The sequence below is a fragment of the Poecilia reticulata genome, chromosome 13 (assembly GCF_904066995.2).
Source record: "Poecilia reticulata chromosome 13, P_reticulata-male-v2, whole genome shotgun sequence".
Classification (NCBI taxonomy): domain Eukaryota; kingdom Metazoa; phylum Chordata; class Actinopteri; order Cyprinodontiformes; family Poeciliidae; genus Poecilia; species Poecilia reticulata.
The window spans coordinates 15,859,833-15,865,832 of NC_088842.1; positions in this window are offsets into that span (position 1 = coordinate 15,859,833).

The window sequence follows — 6,000 nt, forward strand, 5'->3', positions numbered from 1 at the left end:
GATCCATGCAAATTAAAAGATCACAGAGGCAGCCTCTCAAGGCCATGTGAACGCCATGCCCTTTGTGTCCATCTGGGCGCTTCTGTATGGATGCATGTGTCTATCTCGGAGTTCTTCTGACCACCATTGAAACATTGCTGCCCATTATGTCTCAGGTCATGCTGCCATTTCCATGCATGTGCAATCAAAGAGATTTAATCTTCAGACATAGTGCGACATTTATTTAACCTGTGAGTTAACAGCCTGCTTTAGCTCACAGGATAGCTGTTATTAGGATATGTCATAGTTCAATAAAAGAGACGACACTTTAACAAGGAATGAATGGAGACATTGCGACAAACGCTACAATATTGAGCATAGTGTAACATCGTGTTTTAACCTCAGAGTAGCCATAGACTGCAAATTATAAGTTTCTGACTACTCATATTAACTTTAAAATATAAAATATAGTTAAATAAACTGTTTCACTTAAATTATGTAGTAAGAATCATTTAAAGGCACATATAATCACTGTTTGTTATAAAAACCACAGCTATTTCTTATTGTGGATTTTTTTTTTTACCTATTAAATAAATGTACTGCAGTTAGAGGTTCAATTATCCCCAATGTGGCTAAACACAAATGCCTGCCACACTTTTAGGATTTTTATTTGTAAATATTCTTGAATACTCTTTGCATTTTTGCTTCTATTTTACAATGATGTGCCACTTTGTGTTGGTCTGTTACAAACAATCGTAAAATACAATGAAGCTTGTGGTTGCAAGATGACAATACGTGAAAAAGCTCAGGAGGGAGGAATACTTTTGCAAAGCAGTCTACATTTGCAGCTCTCTCAAACACTTTTCATCTACCAAGTTGCAAAAAAAAGTACTTGTGCACATGTATGTTAAACAAATCATCTTATATGAATGCCACATAAATCTCCACAGCTCACTTCGGATACTTGATGTCTACAAATGGGTGCTTTGATACAACCGATGAAGCACATAAAAGACTATGTCCTCTTTTAACACTCCAAAGACTGACTGTGTGTACGTGTGATTTATCCCTTTGAAGTCTGTATAGGGATGTTCAAAGAAACTATCCAGACAGACACACAGCTGATGAAACAAACTGGTGAATACCGTGTGTGTGATTCCGTGTGTGTGTGTCCTCTGCTGATGATTTAAGGACATGCTCTCTGCACTACTTCCTGGAACATCTTGTAACCTCATTACCATGACATCATTAGGTTCTCATTTAGACCAATCTGATTTATCTAATCTAATTATTTCACATGGATTATGAAAGAAGTCCATTATTACAGCCACCAGCTGGCTAATTACAACTAGGGTATACAACTTACTGTGTACTTATATACTTTGAATATTGCCTGGGATTCATTGCTTCATTTGAGGCTGGCTCATCTTGATGTTGCAGGTGAATAATATTGTCGATGTCTTTTCCCTGAGACTCTGTGATCCCAATTTGAAGTCACATGTTCTATAGTTGTAATTAACATTACACATTGCACACTTGCATCTGCTGCACATGACCGCTTTGTGTGTGTTTCCAAAGACCTGACTTCAAAAGTGTATTTGGTAAACTGTGCAGAGCCATTTAGTTTTGGTTTGCCAGCCAGTCCTGGACAAGATCACCACAACACTCTCTTTGTCCATTTGTGGACGACGACTCTCTCCTCTGTCCACTGAAGTCCAAGAGTCTTAGAAATGGCTTTGTAAACTCCTTCAAACTGATAGATGTTAATGAATTTATTTAGCCGAGGGCTTGGTGTGTCGTTTTTTTAAAAATCTTTAAGCCTACCTCACGTTTCCACATCGATTGCATTTATGTAATTTCATGAATCTGCAGATCTGGCAGAAATTAGAAACTGGGCTTAGCAACTGAAAGTGAACTCGGCTTTTTAAAAACGTAGTTTGAATCCGACCTGCGAAAAAGCGGAGCAAACCACATTGTCTTGGATAGATTCTTCACTTATTAAATGAAATCGTCATTTTAAAACTGCTTTTACTCAGGCTCTCTGTTTTTTGATGAGCTCAAACGTTTCAAAGTGGACAAAAATATTAGCCTAATACTTATGAAATGTATTGGTGCCACATTATGATAAAAATAAGTGTAAATGCTAAGGAAGTAAACAGAAAGTGTTATGCAGGAACGTTTCCATTCTTCAGCTCCGTCTTTCCAAAAATCAGAAGGTATACGCTGCAAACCCCTCAAACTAATCCACACGTTTTCCAATAATAACTGGATGTGTGACCTCCAAACATGCGTAGCGTTTAGATGCAGTCGAACAGAAAACATCCCTCCCGCTTGATTGACATCTGAACCTCTGCGAACTTGTCTTGTTCATCCTCTCATCCTCAGCTGAATCAACAACTCAGCGTCTGGGTGTGAGAGCGAGCGTACGTGCATTTATCCACATGCTGTCAAAGAAAGGGATGGGAACTGATTTATGTTTTGGTCATTTTTGTAACCTTTGGCGGTCAGAACGTGAAGGAACGAGATATGTTTGTTGAGAAACGGCCGGCTTTAAATAACAGCTAAATAAAGTCAGTCGTGCATGTTATGTTCTCAAGGCCATCTGCCTCCCAAAATTGAAGAGCAGCAAGCAGCAATCCCCCTGTGGCAAATTGCCATTATCATTACTATTAACAGTAATAAGTACCTTTCTGAACACTCGCCTCTCAAACACCCGTGCCTTTTATGGTACCTTATATTGGAAACATTTAAACGGATGATAATTAAATTGCTGAATCAATGCTCGATTTTTACAGTAATGTGATTAATAAGCGTGGTTTCTATAACACAAATCTTATGAAAACATCCAATTATCCACTTTTAGTGGTCGCTTAATCCTGCTCAGGGTCACTGGACCCAATCCCAACAGGAGAGAGGAGTTACACTGTGGAAAGGTTCTCTGTCCATCACCGCGCCAACACACAGACACAAGGTGAATAATAACCATGCATTTTTGGGGGTTACTGTGGGAAACTTGCAGTACTGCTCCACTGTGCAGCCCCTGGTTCAACACGCAGCTCTCAGTTTCCTTTTACCGCCGCTGTTCGTTAAACAACTTGATCCCAAACACAATGCAGGAGGAAAGCAATGAACATAGCCTGCACAAAAAGAAAAAAAAACCATGCTAATTAAAAATAAAATAAAGGACTGAACAATTTTAGAAACACCATAGGACAATATTTGAAGTAATAAAAACAAGACAAATCTCAGTATGTTGCAAACGGTACCTACATGTAAGATAATTTTGGAGTTTATGTGTTTCTTCTAAGGGCATGTGAAGGAAATTGAATGGAAATAAATATATACAAGATATGAAATTACAGCAAAGCTGAATTGAAAAAAACTCAATGAAGTAATAAGGTTCTGAAACTGTAGCTCATCCTGATCCGTAGGAACACAACACTTATTTACTAGGATTTGTCTCCTTGGGATTATCCTCAAATATAAAACAGATTCATTCATTCTTAGCAGCAAGTTAAAAATATTAATATTAGTTGCAGCTTTGTCTGGCTTGCTGAAAAATGCAAACACAATATCTGAAATTTACCTTACGGTCATTATACACATTAGTAGAGATACATTAAGCATGTTTAATCACTTCAAGACGAGTCACTGTATAAGTAATTTAACTATCATCTGAAATTACCAGCTGTGGTCTTTAGGATTATTTGTCAGGTTTAACTTCTTCAGACAACGGTCGTGACAGTAGATTAACTCCCTTCCTTGCTCTTGGCAAAGGCTATAAATGGTTTTCCGTGTAGTTTGCTTTATTTCATTGAGTGTTTGTAGAACACTTTCATCTTGGTGTGGATAATAGAAAACTCCAAAACAAATTCAAACCTGTGCATCAAATTCTTTTATATTTGCTTGTGTTTGCATTCCCTCCCACCCCTAACTCACAAAGAATGGTTATAAGGCATAATTTAAAGCCCAAAATTAACATAACATTCACTCAGATACGTTTATTAACACTTGACTTGTGCCACAGGACTAAATGGTCACATCCAGGGGAAGGGGTTTCCTAAATCGGTTATGAATTATTTACTGCCCACCATGGTCCATGGTGATGCTGTCTGATCCTGTGTTTTTTAAAAAAGTGAATTAAAGAATTATGTTTTAGAGTGCACGTTTTATTACATAATTTGTTGTATTTGAACCAGTTTTCTGGCCAAATGTTAATACTACGTAAGTTTACATTTACACACGGATATGTTTTATAGTCTCTTGCCTTTTTAGCGTGTTGGTGAGTGTGCCCCAGAGTGAGATGCTGTGCCCTTTGTCTCCTACCCTGGAGTGAGGTTTATTTTTGGGGTTAAGCATGACGGTTTACTCCCACAGCGCGCTCACTCTGTCAAAACAAATTGCTCTACATGTGTTTTTCTTTTTTCTTTTTATTACGAATGTCCAGCATGTGTGTGGCTGAAGAATTTGTATTTTTACGCAACTATGAGTATCAATGCTCACAATGCATGGATACAACAAATGATTGATGTTTATGTGTGTGTGTGTGTGTGCGCAGAAGTTATGGTGGAGCAAAGATGTTCAACATGTTGCTTGTTAAGTCTGGAACTGGGAAATGGGGAAAAAAAAAAAAAAACAATCCTGCAACGTTTCCAGGTGGAAATGTATTTCCATCAAAATCAGGAGCAGCAACTGCAGAAAATCGGCAACACATTTCCAAGCATATTTACAATGTGAATATGTGAATGCATGCAGCATATGAGAAGGCATAGAGTGTGATCAGGTTTCCCCACCCCACCCGCCCCTCATGAAAAAAACACAAAGACAAATCAATGAACCAACAAGGGAGCAATCAAAGCGTAGTGGTCATGTGGCCAGATCCAAACCAGAGCCCACATTATGTGGTATTTCTGCAATCAAAGTTAAAATCATGTCAACCTCCCTGAAGTGCTGAGAAAAAAAAAAAAATTCATGTTATTCTCTGCAGCTCTGCAGTCAAAATCCAGATACGAATACCCACCGTTTTAGTCTGGAGCTCAGTAAGTTACAATTCTATCATCTCACAATTACCACTTCTTTAAAAAGAGTAAGAAGAGTGTTTTTCTTCCCCCTCTTTAACAACCCAAACAAACCTTTTTTTTTCGCTAAACCAACATTTAAAATCCTACCACGAACAAATTGCAGAATCCTGCACTTTGTTTTCAGAAAATCTGACACAGGCTAATTTACAGGCCCATTAACGGAGTGATTACGCTCGTCCAGACTTCATATCTCAATTAAAGTGCCCGCCCAACCTCTTTGCTGCGTTTCGTCTATTGTTTTGACTTTTCCCGTTGACTCGCGGATGTTGGCCAGATACGCCAGCGCGGTCCCCTGCAGGGCAGCCAACCAACACCAGGAGGTTTCGATCGCTGACGCGGCTCTGACGCGAGTCCTGAGTTTGTTCAGAAAGGCTCCATTGATTTTATTTCGCCATGACCATTATCTGAGCAGCATCACTGACTAGTCCCATGGTTATGTGTTGATGAGCCCCTCCAAAGCTCAGCTACCAATCAACCAGTGATTGCTGCTGTGCCTGGGAACAGCTGAAGGAAGACGATTCATTTTATTTTAGCCTTATTTCCTTAACTTTTATCAGTCCAGTCTTTTTTGAACTTCTGCGATTGAATGAAATGAGACGAGAATTAATTTTGCAAATGAGACATTAAGATGTGAAAGTGGAATGCTATTGTGTATTTATTTTTATTAAATATCCTTTAAATGTTTTATCCAGGTTTCCTGATAAATCACTTATCTTGTTGCAAAAGAGGAAAACATTTTTACACCAATAGTTCGCCGTTTAAAGCTCGTCTTCTCTCACAAGTAATTTAGTCTTCTTTCATTCAGTGATGTCCCTGTAAGCATTTCAAAAATTCTGTGAAATAAATTACAAGTGCATTTGCATATAAACACACATCACTTTGCACTAAAACTAATTAAAGGAAAATTAGCTGTATATAAAGAAACAAAACAAGGCTCTAA